Raw genomic sequence first — 22,774 nt, 5'->3', positions numbered from 1 at the left:
GCATTAGGGATCTGGGGACCTGGAGGGCTTTGTGCATTAATATTCACATGCTATTCGATTATATACTCAATTCTTCATTTCAGCTTTGCTTGGGTGGCCTGCTAAACCAGGGACATTTCACTGTATTAATCTTTATCCTAATTATTAAGGCTTTTCTGTAGATATTAAATTTGATCTTTTTAATTGCAAATACAATAAAACTCGTGATTTATGTCTAATGTTTCTGCTAGGCTGATGACATTTTAAAAATGGTACTCACAGCCTGGTTTGTCTTGGTTACAACTTTTGTGACGTCAGACACTAAAAAATCGAATCGAATAAGTAAATAACGTGGCTGAGACGCCTCCCTCACCTCTGAAAAGTGTTTCTATTCCTTTTCTTCCCCGGAAAGGCCTTGCTGCATACTGATGTTGATCTGGGAGATGACTAGTTCTCTGCCAATAATTAACGCTAGGATCATCTTAGCGTGCAGGGGTTGCCCAAGGGTCACTTTGTCCCAGCAGATCCACCATGTTGTCAGCAGGGCTGTGAACTCCATTAAAATGAGCCATATTTACTGCTCCCCATTTTCCTTCAGGTTGAACTTGTGTGAAAGCCCTGTGTACCTGGTTAGTTAGTCACTCAACAAACATCTATTCAGCACCCACTGAAGGATAAGCACTCTGGTAGCATTGCACTGCATCCATCTGCAGGAATAAAGGCAGTTTTTTTTTTTTTTTCTGCTATGGATCAGTTCTCCTTCTTATCAGTAGAGCTTAAAATCATTTGCTTCAGACTTATACTCTTGCTTCTCTCAATTTGTGTGTGTGGAGTTACTTTCACCAAAAAGAACATAAATCCTAGATATCTGGTTTTCCATTATTTTGAAGATTCTAATTTCTCCAACAATGCCAAGACATCAATAGGTAACTAGAGCCACGATGTTGTTTCTGCACAATATTTATAATCCTTATCTCGAGCTCCCTCTAGAATCAAAGACATTTTAAGCCCCGGGATCTGTCACACAACGTGTCATACTCAGTAAGTACCCAACTGGTGCTTGCTGTAGTCCATAAAGAAAAAGATGTCTATATTTTCTCCACCCACATACAGGTTTTAAGGATTGAGAGAGTGCCAAAAGAATGATAACATTCTAAGACTTAAGAACACATTTATCAGTATGCAAAGAGTCAAAGAATTTACGGGAAATGACATTCAACAAAAGAAATGATGATTTTGAGTGGTATATCATGTGATTTGGGGGAAGAGTCCTTATAGATTAGATATGTGACTTCTTATTCAGTTCATGGTTACACTTCTTACCAGATATATGATGTCATTGTTTTGCTTTCTGAATGAATATGTGTATATATAAACCCATCCTCCTAAATGAGGTTCTATTTTAGTTATTTTTATGCAAATGGTCAGTTCTCTCCATTGAAATAAGTGAAGTCATGAAGGAGAGGGGACAGATCCTAGGGCAAGGGGACCTGAGTTTCAGCCCGAAGGCACAGATTTTACCAGATCTCAGGATGTAATTGAACCTCTTTGTCTCAGATTCCTTGCCTGTTACAAAGGGATGGAAGGAGCTACTTAACCTACCTCTCAGGTAGGGAGAGGTATTGCCGTAGTCAGAAAGGATAATAAATAAGATAGCACTGTGAAATTTACATAGGCTTATACCAATTAATTGTCATAACTGAGAGTTGGTCATTTCTTTTTTTTTTTATCATCTTCATTGGAGTATAACTGCTTTACAATGGTGTGTTAGTTTCTGCTGTATAACAAAGTGAATCAGCTATACATATACATATATCCCTATATCCCCTCCCTCTTGTGTCTCCCTCCCACCCTCCTTATCCCACCCCTCTAGGTGGATACAAAGCACAGAGCTGATCTCCCTGTGCCATGTGGCTGCTTCCCACTAGCTACCTATTTTACATTTGGGAGTGTATATATGTCCATGCCACTCGCTCACTTCGTCCCAGCCTATCCTTCACCTCCAACGTGTCCTCAAGTCCATTCTCTACGTCTGCGTCTTTATTCCTGTCCTGCCCCTAGGTTCTTCAGAACCTTTTTTTTTTTAAGATTCCATATATACGTGTTAGCATACGGTATTTTGTTTTTCTCTTCTGACTTACTTCACTCTGTATGACAGACTCTAGGTCCATCCACCTCACTACAAATAAGAGAGTTGGTAATTTCTTAAATGCTAAGGTACAAAGGAATCATTTGTTGTTATAGTTTACATGTATGTAAGGAGAATAAAAACTGACTTAGAGGAAAATAAAATCTACTTCTGTGTTAAGGCTGTAGGTAAGAAAATAAAAGGTAAATATCATCCTTTCACATAAACATCCTTCACGGTTAAATAACCACAAAAGCTCACAATACACTAGGTGTTATACTTTTATAATAAGTATTTTTATGAAAGGTTTATATTTTCTACATATACATATATAATAAATAAATTCCCATAGAGAGAGGGAGAGAGAATATTACTTTTCAAACTGGTGTTGTATGTTATCTGGCCTTAATTCAGGTAGAATATATACATAAGGAAATCAATTAAAATCATTGACAGAGTATAACTGACAGGAGAGTACCCCTGCCTCTTCAAGGAAGTCCACCTGCTTAGTTTGAGGGCAAATTCACTATCACATGACTACCTACCTACAGTTCATGTATACTGAATAAGTGTCCATTCAGATAAAATCTCCCACCTGAAAATTTTCAAACTTGAAATCTTTAGCCTACGAATCTGGATGAATCCTGGATTTGACTCGGACATGATTTTGTGTGTGTGTGTGTGTGTGTGTGTGTGTGCGTGCATGTGTGTGTGTGTCTTTGTGTGTGTGTTTAGACATGAGAGATAACAATATTACTCAGTATAGATTTGAAATTGACCTCACATCACTTCTCATACTATCTCAGTAACTGAGATTTCACTTGGTCTTAGAAATAGAGACTCCCAGCCTCACACATTCTCAAACTAAAGGCCAGTGAGATCTTTTCACTCAAATGCTTCCTTTCATGGTAACTGTTCACCCCTCCCTTCCTGCCAGCCTGGTTTCACTGTCTCTAGAATGGGCCCCTCTCACTTCTGAGCTGGTGCTTTTGTCCGTCTGCCTATAGCACACTCTCCCTGCTCCTGCCCACCTGCCTGAAACCTGCTCACTATTCAGGATTGCACTGAAACCTGCCTGTAGGGTTGTCTGTCATCTCTAGCCCCCAGTGGATTCCTCACTCAGATGGATTACATCCTCCATCATTTTGGCCCTTTATCTGAAGTGCGTAATTGCTGAATTGCTCCTGTATTGCAGGGTCTATTTCCCTAATGGGGTGACCAGCTCCATGAGAATGCAGGCCAAGCCCTCGATTTCTGCTTTGCCCCTGTGGCAGGGGCTGGCTAGGTGTCATGGAACCCATTCCCTCTACCCTCTAGCCACACAGCTGGACTACATTTCCCAATACCCTTTGCAGTTAGGTGTGGCCACGTGACAGGGGTAGTTCCAGCCGATGGGGTATGAGCAAAAGTGATACCTGTCCTGGCCCAGGAATATCTCCTATATGCGGTGCTCCACCCTCTTTCCCCTTCCACCAGTTTGATGCAGCCAACTCAGCACAGCAATCACAGAAGTCACATGTTGAAGATGGAGCCAGCAGGCAGGAGTCTGGATTTCTGAATAGTCAATGGAAAAGAGCTGCCCTGGGACCAGAAGTACCTCTTTTGGACTTTCCACGAAAAAGAAACCTGCACTGGGTTTGAGCCATTAATCATTTGGGGGTTTGTTTGTTATCAGGATTAATATTAACTGGCTGATGTCACCCTTTTCTGAGATAAGCACTCTATAGCAAACAGAGCAGTCACTAAATAAAGACACACATACACACATAAATTCATACGCACACATTATGTATATACACACATTATATACACATTCAGAAACACATATTCACACATGTATTTTCAGCTTCATGGAGAAGAGGCCTACTTTGTGTCACGATGCAGGGGCAGGGGTGAGGAGCTGTGTGACAAGCCATGGTGTAGATCAATCCACAGTCTGAACACACGCCTCACAACAGAGTAAGATACGATGGTCGGCTTTGGGGACCTGGCAATGCCAGAGCCGCCGGGGCCAGAAATACAAGCTGGGGTCATAATTTTTGGTGGATTACTCTGCCTTCAGTCAGCCAGCTCTTCTTTCTATTTTACGGTTTTGAATCTGTAATTCAAGGCCAAGAAGGACTGCACCTGAGACCAGCTGTGCATTATCTGGTGGGATGGAGGTGGAGTGGCCCCTTTCACAGTAGCCCGGATGGCTCTGCAGCTCTCCAGCTAATGATGGCAGCTGAGACTGAGACCAAGGTGTGCCTGGCCTTTCAGAGTGGGGCTGGAGGGCTGCTTTGCCATTTTTGGTATCTCTCCTCACTCACGGAGCTGCACTTCTTCAGATGCTTAGTGAAGGCTTGTTGCACTGAACAGAATTCTGCCTTTGGATTTTTGCTCAGTACCGAGACGATGTCACGACTGGAAGGCAGTGATTGCTGAGGCCAGGGCGACACTGAGTCCTTATTTAGTGACACAAGGTGAGGTTAAAAAGCAGATTATCTGAGAAGTGTGGGTAACATGGGAAACCATACTGGAAAAACCAAGTGAAATAGGGTGACGAGCAGCTTTTGTATTTACTGATGTACTCCCTAAAGTTTGAAAAGAATTGTGTGAAGTTTTTCATTTCAGGATTTCAGATGTAAAGAGGAACATACAGAAAGGATTGTTTAACCATCGCTCCCTTATCTTCATTCAGATCTGGTGAGAGAATTAAGCTAATACCATAATCATGCATACAGTTATTCTCCCCTCTAACTAAGAAAACCAAATACCTGTAAAAAAGAAATTATGAGAGTGAATATGGCATATATCTGATTAATGGACACTACCGACATGGGTAATTTAGGTTCCGCCACAAAAGGTGAATGTGAATTAGTGTTTTTCATCTGATCTGCTTCAATCCCCTTGATTTACTCAAGCTTGGTAGATGCTACGGTACCACGATCCTGAATTCTACCCTGTCCTGTTTCATATTCTCTAGAGTTCTTTCTCCCCCCGTGGAAAAGGTCTCCCAGTCAAATGGGATGGCTTCTCTGCCCACAATTCCTGAATTCCTATTTTATTTATGAAGTGATGAGTTTTGCTATTGCCAAATGATCTAGGCCTCAACTTCTTTACCGACCACATTTCCCTGAATTCTATTCCTAATGCACTCTACCACCCATCAGAAGGTATTTTTCTACTCTCAAAAAACTGCATGGTAGGGTATTTAGGAGTGGAAAAATTTCTTGGGATTTGCCCACTCACCATTGGTATCTTTAGCCATTCAACACTCTCCCCAAGAGACACAATGCCAGCAGCTGGCCCTGGTCACTTCTTGTCTCAGAGCCTATGCTCAACCGCTCTTGCCTGCTCCCTTGCTGAGCGCTGCTGCTCTCACTGCCCCATCTTGGCTGGCTGCTCATTTGTACTTGACCTTGTTTAGGAATCACCCTCCCTCACAGATCTAGTTGTAGGAAAAATGGGGCGTGAGAGGATGGTCGTGTCCTAGGTCTTGAGTGAGCCCCTGGGGTGGGCCACCAAGTGAGGGTCCTTGGCTTCGTGCAGGAAAGAATCCAAGAGCGAGCCGTAGTAAAGTGAAAGCAGGTTTATTTAGAGACAGAGTGTGGGCCGTCTCAGAAGGTGGGAGGCGGCACCGAAATATGGGTGGTCAGTTTTTCCGGGCTGGGTAATTTCACAGGCTAGAGAGTGGGAGGGATTATTCCAGCTATTTGCGGGGAGGAGCAGGGACTTCCAAGAATTGTGGCATCACTCACTTTTTGGCCTAATTTTATGGCTGGCCTCAGAACTGTCATGGCGCTCGCGGGTGTGTCACTTAGCTAATGCATTACAACGAGCGGATGAGGAGGCTCAAGGTCCACTGGAAGTCAAATCTTCTGCCATCTTGGGCCGGTTCTAACCGGTTCTAACCGGTTTTCGTCGTATCCTGTTCTTCTCAATGTTGTGTCATTCTTTTAATAGTTGTACCCTGCCCCCTTCCTTCCTGTCTCATTGTGGCCTGGATCCTAGGCTGATTTCTTGGATGAAGAATTTACTGCTTCGTCAGCTGTGGCTTTGTTTTCACATTGTCCTGCCTCCACCTTGGAGATCTGACCTCAACGCACAGCTTCCGGAGAGCTTCCTAGAGCCCCACCGCTGCTCCCTCAATTCAGCCCATGCTGGTCCCCAGGCAGGGTGTTTCATCCCCTTTTATCCCAGCACAAGGGAAGCAAGTCTGGAGTACGTAATTCTGAAATCCTATGAGCATCTTTGGATTTTGCCAATTTCATGGCTTTTCCTGTGAGTTCACCTTTCTTGGATATCCTCTGTTACAGGGGTAGAAAACATGTGTGGTGGATTTGGTATATATTTAAGAGACTTGTTCTAAATATGGCTTGAATTAGACATCTCCTTGTTCCTTCTGTTGGGTAATAAGGCAGTTTTCACAGGTATGCACAAGGCTCTGAAAGGAAATCCAAGGAAATGTCCTCAAATGACTCGAAGCCTGATTAAGATAATTTTTCTTTGGAAGCTTTACTCCCCAGAAGATTGTCCAAAAACCCCCCCGTTTTATCTTTCTCACACACTAGACTTACACTTTTATTTACATTTTGCCACACTCAGAAGTGTGATTTTTCATCAGCCCTTCCAAACCCCATCAAGAGATATTGTGGCAGACCCCAAGTTCACATTTCAGAGGTTTCATTCTGTTCCATTAAGAATTTATTATAAAACTGAACATTACATAACTGCGTATTATGTAACTGAGTATTATATAGTCCTTTCTTAGATTCACAAAAATTTGAGCCTAGGACAAAATATTTTTGGATAAAAGCTGATGTTTAATTAATTATGCCATAATTTCCATTTGGGGATACAAAGATAAAACGTAATATCTGCATTCGGTCATCTTGCTGATGCGACACAGAGCATGTCTTTTGAATATTCTCTTAGAGGTCCTTTAAAAAATATGTCCATCAAGATTTGATCTCACTTCAGAGTCTGAAATTTTTATAGCTAATTTTTTTTTAGCCAGCTACACCAGTCCTTGATGCAATTATTATTTTCCCTGACAACGTTCAGACTTGCCCTGCATATCCGTCTTTCTGTGACCCGTTCTGATGCATTCCGTTTCGCTGTGGATGGTGCCTCTGCATATGACATGGCTCTTTTCTACTTCCTCGGGATCCAAGGTTATACACGCTTTTGAAACAATTATTCCACAGCTATATTCAAAACCTTCTTCAAGGGTCCCTGCTACCATGACAACCAGATTACCCAGTGGCTGCCTAAGGGAGCATTTGGTTTGGTTACTAGGAAGTTTATTTGGGGCTTCTGCAGCTCAGACTGATGACTGGAGTGTCTCAAATCTGTCCTATCTTTTGAAATTCCATTAACAGTGCCCTGAGGTCCTGCTGGGAGAGGACCAGCGAGATGATGGATGAGGATATAAACAGCAGACCTTGCCCTCAGGAGTCTCCACTCTAATTAGTCCAACAAGAAGCATTCATGAAGCATCTACTAGGTAAGAGTCCTGCCTATGAACTATGAACAGACTCAAAGAAGCCCGTTAGTGGAGCCTATGATATGAACGAGGTGCCCGGACACACAGATGAGAAAACAACAGAACAATTTTAAGGCAGGATATGCAAAAGAGGTCATGGTACAGGAAGAGTGATACGGAGACGGGGCAGTGAGGGTAGGGGTCAGTGTGGCAACACAGTTAAATATAAATAAGATAATATTCTGTGCAATAAAGATTCAGGCCATACGGGCTTAGGTCTCCCTGTCAAGCTCCCAAATCCCTTGGTCTCTTTACATAAAACAAACAAAAAGGAATCAGAAGTATTTAATATGTAACAGCAAAGTGACAGGTGTTGGGAAACAGGATGTATGGTAAGGGCTTCAGCTCACTCAGACCTGGGAAGAGCCAGTTCCTAAGAGTGGTTCACACCTGCCTTCCAATCCTAAAACTCTTTGAAGCTTCTCTTTTGTCTTTTTCTGTGACTCTGATCTGAGAGAGGAAGTGATTCAGCACAGTCTGAGCCTATTCTGGGATCTAAGAGATACAGAAGTGCCTTGAAATTTCCATTTTTATCACTAATTACTTTAACAGGTACTTTAATAAGTGCTTTCCAATTGCCCCTGCTGTTTTGTAAAATTATCTACACTGCATTTTATATTTTTAATCAAGCTTGATTTTTGAAAACTCTCCTGGATTTCTGAAGCTTTTTGACTTTTACATGTGGGGGAACAAATTTTTCCTCTGATTTCACGGAACTAAACGAATTAGGGAGAAAAACAACTTGACCTTCTATTTTTACCGGACCTATTGGAAATAGCATTGACGGTCACTGGAGCCCAGTGCACTGTTTATTAGGAAGAAATGATTTACCTCCTGCCCTATGGGGGAAGAAGGGCACTGAGTGGAGTCCCTTCCCTGATCTTATCCCATGAATCCTCATGCTATTGTGCGGAAGAAGCTAAGATCTTAATTTTTACGGATGAAGAACTCAACCAATACTAAGGATGGTATCCAGCGTCACAAGGCTATATTCCAGTAAGTGGCAGAACCAGGATTCTCTCCCAGATCTGCCTACTGCTAAGTCCAAACTCTACCACGTTCTGTTCACTCTTCCCCTGAAGGAAGGAAATTGATATCCTCATTGGTCTCTTTTGCGAGATGAGTTGCTTATTTCTGCCGAAGTGCTAAGCCCCCACAATTTGGGTCACTCCCATTAAGTGAACTATGTTGCCTTGGGAACTTTCCTGCCCAGAGCCTTTCTCAGGGGCAGATAAGCCATAACCGAAAAAGAAATAATCATAACAACAACAGCTGTGACCACCGAGCTCTTTTTAGCACTAAGTATCTATTTCATGCATATTATCCTTGTAAATCCTTATCACAATTCACAGTAAGGGCTGTTATTATCCCCATTTACAGGTGAGGAAACTGAGGCACCGAGCTAAAAATATTGTCTAAGGTCATATAAACCATATTTAAATCCCAGGCAGTCTGACTGCAGTGTTTATATCGTTAATTCTACAATTAAATCTGGTTAATGATAGCTTGGTAGAAGCAACTTACTAAAATAACAATATAAATTAATTAGACAAGATAAACTACGTAGAATTAGAAAGAGAAATAACTCTAAGTACAATGTGATATCTTCACTCACTATGCTTAAACATAAATCATTCATTTATTCAAAAATATACTTTCCCTATGAGGGTGATTATTGTTGATAATCTTTTTGTTATCGGTGATGTTTCCTTCTTAGGTCTCTACCTTGTTTTCAGGGAAACGCAAGTCTGTATATAAATATTTGGATCTCACTGAAAAATAAAACTGAAGAAAACAGCAAGCATTTATAGAGTGCTTGCTACATGCCTTGCTAAGGCAAAAAAAAAAGGACATGAGTTTTTTCTTATTTAATCCTCAGGATCACCTAACAAGGTAGAATCTATCATGAGCTCCACTTTTCAGATGAATAAACTGAGGAACAAGAGAAGTTAAGGAGCTGTTCAGGTCAGGGATCTGAACCTGGGCACAGACTTCACGGCCTCTCATGACGTCCTCTGCCACTATGTCCTCTAATCCAGGGTACAACGATGGACAAACGCAGTCCCTGCCGTTAAGGTGCTTGTGGGACAAGCCACCGGGCACCCTCAATGTCACGTGCCATGGAAAACTCAGCAGGGGGCTCTGGGAAGGCTTTTCCTGGGAAGCGATAGGTAAGTTGAGATTTTATGAACAAGAACTGATGATTCAGGGGAAGAAACCAAGAAAGGAAAACAGGGCTTTCTGGGCAGAACCTGTACAAAGGTCCAGAGATGAGAGAGAGTGACATTTTTCTGCATATGGCTCAGCAAGACAACAGAGGTGAGGTCAAAAGGAGGAGAGCGGGGAGAGGGACGTCTCAGCAACAAGGGACCTGCGGCAAGTCACACGGTGGGTGAGAAAGTAGGGAGGCTGGGATTTGAACCCATCACTCTCTCCAAAATACAAGTTTCCTCCCCTCTTCTTCTGCCCACCACACATTTTTTTCAAATGCTGAACTTGGCTGTGGGCCTCCATGGCCCTTAGGTACGTAAACAAGCACTGGAAGAAGAGACAGGAAGGGTCCCTAAGCAAATGTGAACACAGAGGACACACCCACAGCTTCTAGCCTTCTCGTCATGCTTCTTCCTGAAAGGGGTGCCAGGGGTTTCCAACCAGGGTCCTCACTCACGCCGCATGCTAGGGCTGTGCAAAGAGCTGCCTGCACCCCAGAGATCTCTAGTCACTAATCCTGAAGAACTAGAGTGGCTCCTTCTGTGATGCCAGAGTGTTCTATGATTATCCAGGCTGCCAGCAGGAAGCCAGACCTGGGTCCCGCTCTGTTCTTGCAACTTCGATGAGGAGACGTTAACATCAAATGACTATAGTTTGACACTAGAAGAGAATCTTCTAGGAAGAGGAAGTGCCTTGTCAGTGTTTCGGAGAACCCCCCCCCCAAAAAAAATCCTGCAGAATTATTTATAAGATGGGTGCCACCTGCCATGATTAAAGGAAAGATGAGAACAAATTGAAATGCAGAGTTTGGGAGATTCCATAACCACTGGGACTTTCACAGGCTATAAGAGTCACTCTCACAGTCTTTCCCTGCAGGGAGTTTGGGGTAAGACATAGATGAGAGCGTTGATGAAGATGACTTCTGTGATGAGCCCTCATCTGTATTTTACAGCCCGAAGTCCTGGTTCTAGTGGGACAAGTTGCTGGAGAGTCCAATTCATTTCACAACATTTGTGAAGACATGTCAAGTAAAGGCAGTTTCTGGCTGAATGTTCGGCGAAGGCCTGTAGCCTCAGCTCCTTTGACAGTTAATATGAAGTTGTTGTTATCAGGGTTTCAGACTCACGACTTCGGTTGGCTTTACAGGCTTTGTTGCTACAGATCTGAGTCACAGTTTCTCTGTAGCTCATCCCCACAGCAGTTTTTTTTAAAAATCCACTCTTACTTTACCCCATGGTAAGGAATGCCTCAGGGTGTTACAAACAATCAGTTGAAAACTGTTATTTACGTAGCTTCCTAATAGCAACTTGAAATATAGGGCATAAAATTACTAGCTTACAATATTGTTCAATATTAACAGTGGAAAGGGTAATATGTAAAACAGACATTAAAGGATTAGCTGTAAAATACATTTCGCTGAGCTAAGTCATTTCTTGGCAAATGGTAGTTTCCAGCTATTAACGTGGGATTTATCAAGTCGAGTGGATTTATTTTTATTTTTTCTGTCAGTTTGCTAAATATATTCTACATTTAAATTTCAATTTTGTGTGTGTGAGTTTCAAGCAAATTAGGAGCAGCTGCTGAAAACAAAATCTGAGCTAGAAATGACACCAGAATTTCAAGTCAAAACCGCTCCTCGATTTCCCCAGCAAATCCTCTAGTAAGTTGACTAAAGATTCAGCTGTAACATCCAAGAGAAAAGTACATGATATGATATTACAGACATCTGTATGACAGATTAGGGGGTTTACAACTGCATCAGAAAATTCAGTAAAAAGGCATATCCTCCACAAGACATAAAACAATGCTGCTACCATTTCTGCTTGAGACTCAGCAGGCACAGAACACTTTGTTCTCATCAAGCATGTTCAGTAAACACTATGCATCTGTGAAGCAGGCACCCAGAAAGAAGGTCGGAAGAGAAATTCCTAATCTCCCAGGGTGGAAACTGTGAAGTATTAAACGGATATTTGATGCATAAATACAAATAACATAATCTCTCTATTTTCTCTTCTGAGACAGTCACCAGTTACCATAATCCTAAAATTATTCTGTGTTCTCAAATCCCTACAGATTTATTGATTTTCATGAATTGCTTTGACGGAAACTTTCTTAAAAGATGCGAACTAATCTTTCTCTGAGCTTCCTTTCATGTGATAACGTGTGCAACATTTTCAATCTCAGAGAATGCCAAAAGCGAGTTCTTATTTTTCAGAGGAATTGGCTAGAGATCTATAAATAACTGTTACAAAGAAATTAGTTATAGATCTATAAATATTACAAAGCATTACAGAGACAAGAAACTGCCCTGAGACTCATTTGTGAAACTATGGGAAAGTTCAAATTGCCAAGAAGTAATTATTATTTAGAATTCAGGATCCATTTTGAACACTTGTTACTAGTTAGCTAGTTTTAAAGATAATAATTTTCTTCTCAGACTGTAAGTTGGAAACCACAAATATTTCTCCTCAAATGCCCCATGTTAATAATTCCAGGGGCTTCAAATCATTTATTCCATATAAATCTCTGTTTTCTTGTTCAGCTGTTTTATGTGGGATGCTGTAGTTCTTTTCATAAATACTTTTCTATTGATCGAAAACTAATGAAATAAGACACCCTCTAACTTGAGTGCATAAAAGTATCGTCATTGTGTTAAGATGTGAATCACTTATTCAGAAAGCTGGTGGTTGAGTCACGGAAGATATCTCATCCAGTGAGTCATCAAGTGTGAAGTTCAGTTCCATGAGCCACGTTCACTGTATTACTGAAACACCTCAATTACCTGGAATCCAATGGACCCAAACCCTTGATTCGTTGGCATATTTAAAACAAAGAAGATAATAACTGCAAAGTCAGCTGTTCAACATTCAGTATAAATCCTGGGTTCAGGTTCACAAATTAGCTACTCTCCCAGACAGCACATGGCCCCAGGTGTTATACTGCTTGGGTTCAGATTCTGGCTTTGTGTGGCTTGGGGCAATTACTTCATCTTTTAAGTCTTAGTTTCCTTCATAGATAATAATAACAATATTAGTTCACAGGAGTTTATTGAAGACTGGATGCTCAAGAGAAGAAACTCCTGAATTTATAAGGCTGTCATAGGGACTCCATTCATTAAAATGCTTGGGACATATTAAATGCTCAATAAATGTTAGCTTTTTTCAGGACGAGTGACATAATTTGTGGAGCCCAGTGCAGGGGCCCATTTGTGAAAAAGACATTAAGAATTTCAAGATGGTGACAGAACAGCGTTAAATCAAGCACAGGGCCCTTCTAAGCCCCTATGTGATTGCACAGGTTCACACCCACGAAGTGGGCCCTGGATATCACCTTCTCTGATAATCATTAGACTCTGAAAGACACCCCTTAATCACACAAGGATCTGATTTGTTACCTTTACTAACCTAACTGGGGTAAAAGTGGAATTTTGAATTTTAACCTAATTTTTCAATAACAGAGTAGTATGCTTTTTCCCCCCTGTCTATCCTCAAGTAGTGACACTTGCCTGCCCCTGCAAACAGTCGTGAAACAGCTTCCTAATATGAGAATCACCTCCACTGAAGAACCACCGTTTTGGTAGCACATAAGTAATGACCATTTGAAACTCCAGAAAGTGTCAACAGAGGGTACCTGATGGAGGTAGAAAAAATACATATAGCGGGCCTCCCTGGTGGCGCAGTGGTCGAGAGTCCGCCTGCCGATTCAACGGACACGGGTTCGTGCCCCGGTCCGGGAATATCCCACATGCCGCGGAGCGGCTGGGCCCGTGAGCCATGGCCGCTGAGCCTGCGCGTCTGGAGCCTGTGCTCCGCAACGGGAGAGACCACAACAGTGAGAGGCCCGCGTACCACACACACACACACACAAAACATATCGCAAGGAAAAGTCAGTTTTGTCAATTCTAAGTCACAGTTGCTTTACAATCAGAATGCTAGGAGCGACTTCAAAGTTGCTGCCTGTTTTCATGTATCCCCTTTTCTGTCCCCACAGGACGGCCACCCATGCCCTGAAAGGAAGTCCTGCCCAGACAGGAAATCTGGGAGGAGTCTCCTGCTAAGGCAGCAAGATGGCCCCAGGTGGCAGTGGGCAGAGCGACATTTTATGTTCACTTTCTTCTTTCTCTGCCCACCCCACTGAATCCCTGCCCTACTCCTTAGCAGCTCCACACGCCTTAATGCTCCCTGGTTTTCTTGATCCTGAAATTCACTTGCTGACTCTTGTCCTGTTGCTGTCCATGGTCCTTAACATGACACAGGGTTGAGGACCAGTTCTCAGTAAAAATCCTGGACAATCGATAAAGGTGTATAAAATGGCAAATGATGACTTCAGAATTCTATCCCATATAACGTTTCCTGAGAACTGACAGTTTCCTTTGCTACTGCACTCTCTAGACATGGCCTCCCGGAGATACAATAAATAAGTGCACTAAGTTTCTCCTGCCCCCTCCCTCAACTGCCATGACTAACTATAAATTACCGGTTACAATAACAACTGTTACTATATTACACCGCATGGTACTGGTACCACAGATCTTACAATATGAAAATCCTTTAACAATCTGTCTCTAATTAATTTTAGCCTGGACCCATTCGGTCATGTGCCACCAAAGCACCGTGTAGCCTGCTGCTCGTCAACGGAGTGACTGTGAGAGTCTTCAATTCCCTTTCACATTTACCTCTATGATTTGTCACCAGACCCCAGAATCATCTGAAGGGATTGGGCAGCTCTCAATCCGATCTCATTATTGACATTTATGTTGACTGATGTTGGCTCTTACAGAATTGGAATCTGCAGATCAATTCTCTGATTAGATTCTCACTGCTGCCATAATCATTTTATCACACGGGCTGCTGCTATCAAATGCTGCTTTATCACTACGAAACGGGGCAAGCTAAACCAGTTTCTCTACTATGCCACAAGAAATAAGACATTCTCCTGGTTTTAAATCTTCCTTTTCTCAAATCTGAAGAAAGTCCCTGATAATTACATTCCTATAGGAGTTAATCTGAAGTTACTGTCCCTTAAATCTATGTTCCATGGGGGAACCAATGTTGAGTCCTAAGGCAAATATATGTAAGACTCCTTGAAACCTGTTTTCCTTTCCTCTCAGAGTTTCAGATGTCAGATTATAAAGCAGGTACCTCTGTGTGGTGACCGTGGCCAGTTGGGTAGAGCCAGTGAAAACGTCATTGTCTCTGGTAGGGTCTCAACACCTGTCCAGGAAGCCTTGTACGAAGGCGGAGAAACAAACCTTTCAAGGTGCTTCTAGCCCTACACTGTTATTAGTTGTAAGAGGGCCAAGAAAAAAGCAGTGTGGCTGTCACCAGACGACCCACAGACTCAAACTCGGGGTATATGCTCCGTTAAGAAATGATCAGGGGTGACATCAAATATGAAGTATAGTCATCCAAATGTTTTCTAAAGTCTAATATTAAACTCTGCACTTATTCCACTGGGAGGAATGAGTAGTTACAAGGACAAATAATTGTCCTTGTAACTACACAGACATGCAATTCCCAGGAAACAGAAGATACAGATTCTCAGGGCTTGTTAATTCCATGGATAGAATTCAGAGCATTCGTGAACTCTGAGGAAGAAAAGGCAGCTTTAGTTCCACTAAACTTGAACGAAAATTTAGCATTTCCTTCAGCTACAAATGCAGACATCAAACTTCAGTGGTATCAACTGGTGACTTCGTCACTGACAGAAATCACAGACATCTTCATGTCACATTACAGTTTTTGAAAATACCTCTAGAAATTTCATATTGGAATCATTACATAAAAAATAACTTAGAACTTCCATTTGAGCTTGTTATTTTATGCTTCAGAAATGAGGCACATGTATTACTATGTCATATATGTTTTCAATATTTTAGCAACTGGACCTCAATATAATCAGTTTCCTTTATAATCCTATGTCATCTATTTTACACGTTGCAAAACATTATTCTGACAAGGGGACCACGGGCTTCTATGATCTTACACAATGAACCATGGCTAAAAAATATTTATGAACACCATTACTTGACTGCTCCCCGACCCTCCACGTCACGTTGCATGTGACATGGAGACCTCTCCCGGCTCTGACTTTCCACGCATGTGAACAAGGATGGGCGGAGTTCTTTTCTTTTTTTTTTTTTTTGCGGTACGCGGGCCTCTCACTGTTGTGGCCTCTCCTGTTGCAGAGCACAGGCTCCGGACGCGCAGGCTCAGCGGCCATGGCTCACGGGCCCAGCTGCTCCGCGGCATGTGGGATCTTCCCAGACCGGGGCACGAACCCGTGTCCCCTGCATCGGCAGGCGGACTGTCAACCACTGTGCCACCAGGGAAGCCCGGATGGGTGGATTTCAGCCATCCTGATTCCTGTCATTTACCTCCAGAACCTGGAGGCATCGGCACCGGTTGGGCAAGGACCTTCCATTAATTTCAATCTCCACCAAAATAAATGAGTTTTTTTTTCATTGCCAAGCCGAGCTCTTCAGCTATGATTGTTATGTATTGTTCCAGTCGAGACCTTAATGGCATTTTAGCCCTGTGGTGGGCTCACAGAGAAACGATTTTCAAACTTCAAAAGGCCACTTAAACGTGTGCAGATGTCTGGAAAATTAATACTATTATCTAACTCTCACCCTTTGCCTGTAGGAGGCAAAGAAGAGACAACGTTCAATAAAGATATTAGAGATCAATACATGGTCATAAAGCAAAGTGCTGTCCTTCCGGGAAGCACCAGTGGTGAGAAGTGAGGAATCCAAAAGTGCTTTTGAAAACACTTTCTCATTAGATTTTTTTGTCAAAGTCATTCACTTAATCTGTTAAAGATTTAAAGAGAGAATGGGGACGGGATGGAAGGTGGAAGGAGAGAGAAAGATAAAGATAACTTTCTGCCGTGCTACTTCAACTTAGATGTTCAAGGTCTAGAGTTCTCAAGAGTGGAGGCATTCATTCATTCACAAGACAGAACCTGAATTTGTCAAGGTTAATGTTAAGCAGGTTACAGTTTCTAACGTGTTTTGCATTCTGAGAGACTTCAGCCACATTATGTAAAATTCTCAGGATAGGGAAGTAGTCTCATAGCTAGTTCCAAGGCTTTCATAAAGTTTTCAGAACCGCAGTATATTCTCTTCTCTTCCTTCATTTTATTTCCAACAGATTTTCTTCTGTACGTGTCCCAGGTACCCCCAAAAGGCATGAAAACCAGACTTAAAAAAAATCACAGAATGGGGGCTTTATATTTTTATTAAAGGATTTCTTTTAGAGAGTTCTTCAGTTTGGAAAGGGGAAAGAGAATGAAAATGTGGTAAAAGACATTTTTAGCAGGTTTTCTTTTTTCAGATGGATGGAGCTGACTGTGGGAAGTTCACTGGGAACTCTTAAGGAAGTATTAATATGGAATCATCTCTCTAGATAACCCTTCGTAAGAAAACCTGAAAACATTCACAGATTGCAGGTAACACATCCTTTTCAATTCAAGAATAAGCAAGACTGTATTAGTAGGGACTGCATCTAGCTATAAGAAGCAGAAACATTGACTTTCAAGGGCTTAAACATACAGGTGTTTGTTTTCTCAGACATCAAGAAGTCCAGGGGTAGGCGGTTTGAGATTTGGGGGGCTGTTTGTTACTGCATTACAACCTAGTTTAATCCTGACTGATAAAGTGAGCCAACATGAATGCCAACCAAAAGGACCAAAACAAAAAGTAGTCTAAAACAGGGTCGTGTATTAGAAATCTCCAAATCATATTTTAATGATATTGGAGTGTTTGTAACACATCCTTTTGAAGGGGATCTTTTTCTTTTGAAGTTCAGGACATATAAGGACAGTCTCAGGATTGCATTCAGCTACAAAAAAAAAAAAAAAAAAAAAAAAAAAAAAGGAAAGCTTGACTTACAGTGTCGTAAGCCTACAGGGGCTTATATTTCTCACATAGCAAGATGTCCGGAGGTAGGCAGTGCAGGGCTGGTGTAGCGGTTCATTGAAATCATCAAGGAACCAAACTCTTCCCATCTTTTGGCTCTGTCATGGTTTTTTTTGGCGGGGGGCGGCTGGGGAGTTCATGCCAAGGTGGTTGCTACGTATGCTGGCATTGCCTCCATCTTCCAGACAGGAAGAAGGGATAAGCGTGAATGAAAAATACCACAGCTGTGTCCAATCCCCTTTATCCAGAAAGCCAAAGCTTTCTGGTAAGTCCCCATTGCAGAGTTCCATTTAGGTCTCACAGGCCAGAACCAGGACCATGTGGACTCTTCGAGGAGAAACAGAAGCTGAAAAACAGTGTATATGGCTTTCTAGTTTCTGAAGTAGAGGAAAGAAAGGAGAAGGATGTGACTGAGTGTGGTGGTCATGACTGCTGCTCGTCAAGTATGTCTAAGTCTCTCTCCTACTGGGAATGTGTCGCCTTGTGTTTCCCGACCCCTTTGTGGTTGGGTGGGGCCATGCGACTAGCTCTGGCCAGTGAACTGTGAGGGTGGTGCTCCAAACCAGAGTGCTTTTAACAGTGAGGTGTGGTCTCCCAGAATCCTCTTCTTCCTGGCCTGGTGACTAGCAATGTTTGAGATGGTGTCTGCTCCATCAGTCATATCTCCTGAGTGTCTAAGAGGCGCAGAGCTCCCCTGCTGACCGACGAGGGCCACGTAACATGAAGAAGAAATGAATCTTGATGTTTGAAGCCACAGAGATTTTGTAATTGCTTGTTACCACAGCATAACCTAGCCTGTCCTGACTGATTCAATGCGTCAACCTGAAATGTCAGCCAGAAGGAACAAATTTGAGAGGCAAAAGTAGTCTCAGGAAGGCCAATGTATTAGCCATCATGGAACCTGATATCAGCGGGATGATATCCTGAAGCCAACTTTCTCGACCTCAAGTGCAGTTAAGTGGACTTTAATTCATAATGTGAAAGCCGTCCTTGTACTACCCACAGGACACAGACAAATTATCCCTCTCTCCCGTGTCTCTACATAGGTGAGTGGCTAATGAACCAGAGTATGTTCAAGGTAAGCCACCAGATTTAATATGAACTTCCAGGATGACCATCCACAAACATTTAATGCATGATAATGAAGATGGCATAGTTTAGGACAAGCCTAGTTAATGATACAATTCACATGTCTGCCTTGCTGAGCCTGCCCTTAAGAAGAAGAAGAAAAAAAAGAAAACCCAGGCAGGGGCGAGGTGACTAAGAGTTAAAGCATTAATGACCTCTTCAGTTACATTAAAGATCTGATTTTATCTCTAAATATAGTGTTTCACATCCTCAGCAAAGTCAATAGAAATTCATTCAATAGTGACGGGGCTCTTCCATAAGGACCCCAAAGGTACCAGCATCCAACCAGTGTAACAGAGGGCAAATCAGATGGGGGAGGAAAGGGAGCACTAGTAGAATTCAATACAAAGGAGGTGGACTGCTTGACTTGCCGTTTCAAGTTTCACTGTTGCTCACATTTCACTTTTAACTACTATCCTTGGGCTGATCATGGGACGGGAGAGGCGAGCCACATGGATTTATGCCAGCAAGATGGTTGGTTCCACAACAGATGGTAACACAGAATCTTACGCAACATACTCATGTGCTAAAAACCGCTTAACATAACTTGAGTTAGGTTCATCTGGTTTGAAATGCGTGCAGAGTGGGGTGTGCGGCAAAGGGGACAGTAAATGGCTCCAAGCGTGACTGCTGATTCGGTCCTTTCTCGGCAGTCACACTCTAGTTCTCACTCGCAAAGGTCAAAGGAAGACCACTGTCACGTAATGCTACACTTCCCTGGAGTTTTTAATTGCTCATTTAACAGGAGGGATGAGATCATTCAGCTCCTCCTTTTGTAAAATCCAAGTATGGATTGCTTTCTACACTCCCTGAATGTGTACATGTCTCATTTTTTCTTTTGGTGGTTTTCATTTCAAGTGTCAGTTTTTAAAGCAAAAAATAAATATTACATATTTAGGGATAGCAATAGTTGCGGTGATGGTTACAGTTTCTTTTCAAGATTTCAATGGATTCCCACCCTACCATAAAAAGGATAATAAACCCTTTCAATCTTTGAATCATTTAATTTTATGTCTTCTTTTGGTATTTCATTTGGGAGTTATGGCGTGTGAAATATGCACCATGATGAGAAAACAATTAGTCAGCACACCTGTTGTTTATTCACACTGTGTTCAGGGAGGGCCTGCTGGAGCTGTTATTTTATTCCACAGCATGGTGTCAAGCAGGGGGCTTTCAGAGGTGACCTGATGACACCAGATTCTACTTTTATTTGTATTACATGCCTTGGGCCTTGCCCTCCTGTTGGAATGATTTTTGCTTCTCACGTCAGAATCCTGTTTGTAACCCACAACAGCAGTAAGGTTTTCAGGTTTAAAAGAAAAATTAGAGTTCAGATGTGCTACAGGAGTGAGTAGTGAGAAAAATGATAAAAGTAGCAGAGACAATGATCCCTTATTGAATATCAACTGTGCCCAGGTGAAACACGAAGTTTAGAGATAAAGAAGTGGGGAGAAAAACAGGCCATTCTAGGTTTGTCCATAATACAGGGGAAGAAATGTTCTGTTTGCTCCCCCTTCTGTTAACAGACTGTGGTGGTAGAAGGAAGTAATACACGTTAAAGAAAATTTAAACTCTGCTTAAAATTTTGATTGGGGGCACATGAAGCCAATAACAAAAAATTGTAATTTCACAGCTTTGGCCAGTTCTCTGGGTGGGTATCTGGGGGTGAAGGACTATTTTATTTAAGACAATGGTTCTCAATCTATCAGATCTAATGTCCCTTGGAAACACATGTATTTAAAAAAAATTCCCCATTTACTGTTTACCAATGATATTCATAGGTAGTATAACCCACTGCACAGAAAAAAGAAAAATTAACATAGCAGGCTTGGCTGCCATCTCTTGAAAGGCCCACTTACAAGGGCGGGTCTGAGCTGGCGTCTGGATTTTGGAGGGCTCCCACCGCCGTAGCTAATAAGAGTGGCTCACTGTGCCTAAGCTGCTTGTACAAATGATGTGGTTTGTGCTGAACGCCTGCTTTCCTTCTGGGAGTCTAGAATTTTGATACATGCTGGGTAAAGGGTGCCTATGTGACCAGCCCTTAATAAAAGTCCTGGGCACTGAGGCTCTACCGAGCTTTCCCGGTAGACGACACTCCACACATGCTGTCACAACCCAATGCCTGTCCTGTGTGACTCTAATAGGAGAGTCTGGAAATCTCGTGGCAGGTCTCCAGACTCACCCTGTGCACCTTGATCCTTCACCGAGTTTGCTTTGGATCGTGTCACTGTAATAAATATATTACTTTCAAAAAATATAATGTACAAACTCGAACTCACAGAAAAGGATAAAAAAATGTAATTTAGGATAAACAATATGCTTTTCGATATGCAAATGCTCAGGCGTTACTCCCAATAAAGTGGCCAGATGCTTGCCCAGTGGAGTCACCACCAATGAAACAGCCATAAATACAGACTCTTCCTGGTTTCTTGTCCTGGAAGTTCAAACACAGTGAGGGCCACTGCAATCAATGATGTGCCTTCCTGCGACAGTGAACAATTCTGGGTAAAGTTTAAAAGAAAATAAAGTTCAGTTTTTCTTGAAGAATGCTGAGAAAATTCAGCTTCTATTAAAACCATGCCCCCAATACTTTGAGTTTCTACATGACATGGTGTCAGGTTCTGTGCTCAGATGATCACGGGCACACATGAAGGCCTGGCGGGAACTCTGAGGCAGTGAGGTCCAAGGGACCAGGTCTGGCATCCTTGGCTCCAGTCCCTGAAACGTCAGTAGTGCTTCCCAAACATCGTGTCATCCAACAAGATGCCCCAGATACCCCCTTTCCAAGGTGTAGGACCACCCCGTTCAGAACTAATGGTCTTTGAGAACATGTGAATGAAACTAAGAGGCCCATAAGCAGGGCCTGCAGCAAATCTGAGATCAGGCAGGTGGAGGTAACAAGAGTTAATCGCACAAAGGGATAAAACAAAGAAAGGAGGAGTCTTCTAGTAGCTGAGAGCAGACCTCAGTTCAGCTTAGTTCAACAAACCTTTCATGAGCATCCGCAATGCAGTGGGTGCTGTGCAAGGTGGGAAAAGACAAGGCAAGAGAAAAGGGCAGGGAGGAGAAAGTGCTTGTATTCAGAGGCAAACAGACACTCTGGTATCCCGAGAGGTGCTGATACATGAGAGACCGCTTCTCATGCATGAAAAGACCACAAAGAGAGAGTGGAAAATCTCAACTGTCATTCAGCTGGGGACAGAGTGTGGAGATACAGTCACATAAAAACAATGACAACTGTAACCGTCAAAATGAAGGCCCAGCCACAGTGTGTCAGGCCTGATCCAGGTCCTTATGTGTTATTTCAATCCTCACAACACCCCTATGAGGTGGATGTGGTTATTAGTCCCATTTTACAGATGAAGAAACAGAGGCAGAGAAAGGTAAAATAACTTGCTCAAGGTAAAAACTTAGACAGTCTGACTCCAGAGTGCACGCTTATAAGCTCTATGCTATGAAGAACGATTCAGTGAGAAGCAGTTACAATCACACTAAAATGCTGCTAGGATTTTCTGAGTCTCTGTTGACTCATGACCTCAAAGTCTCCTGTTTACTGATTCTTGTTTTTGAATGAAGGCCTCTATGGTAAGGTTTAAATATACTTCAGCTGGATTTCTGAGATTTGATAGCACTGTCACTTGGGTTTTACAAAGCCCAAGGTTGACCCTGTACCTGTTTTTAGTTTAGAGAAGCACTATGGTATAGTAGTTGAGACATAGGCTTTGAAGTCACACTCAGGTTCAAATCCAAGTTGAGGGATCTGCCTGATTTTATTTATCACTTACAAAACAGAAATATTTCCTCATCGTATGTTATGACAATAAATGGAGAGGCTGCGGGTAAACTTCCTAGTGAGGTGTGTGGAGCACAGAGAGTTCACGGT

At 42.4% G+C, this 22,774-nt stretch overlaps 1 protein-coding gene across 1 annotated transcript in view; it reads right to left on the bottom strand.

Annotated features, from left to right (window-relative positions):
• NCKAP5 (NCK associated protein 5) overlaps positions 1-22,774 on the bottom strand; it is a 1,037,966-nt gene that overhangs the window by 110,941 nt on the left and 904,251 nt on the right. The gene's annotated exons all lie outside the window — the stretch shown is intronic.

Source organism: Lagenorhynchus albirostris, chromosome 6, assembly GCF_949774975.1.
Source record: "Lagenorhynchus albirostris chromosome 6, mLagAlb1.1, whole genome shotgun sequence".
Taxonomy (NCBI): Eukaryota; Metazoa; Chordata; class Mammalia; order Artiodactyla; family Delphinidae; genus Lagenorhynchus; species Lagenorhynchus albirostris.
The sequence above is the reverse complement of the archived record's forward strand: the minus strand, read 5'-3'. Positions and strand labels throughout refer to the sequence as shown.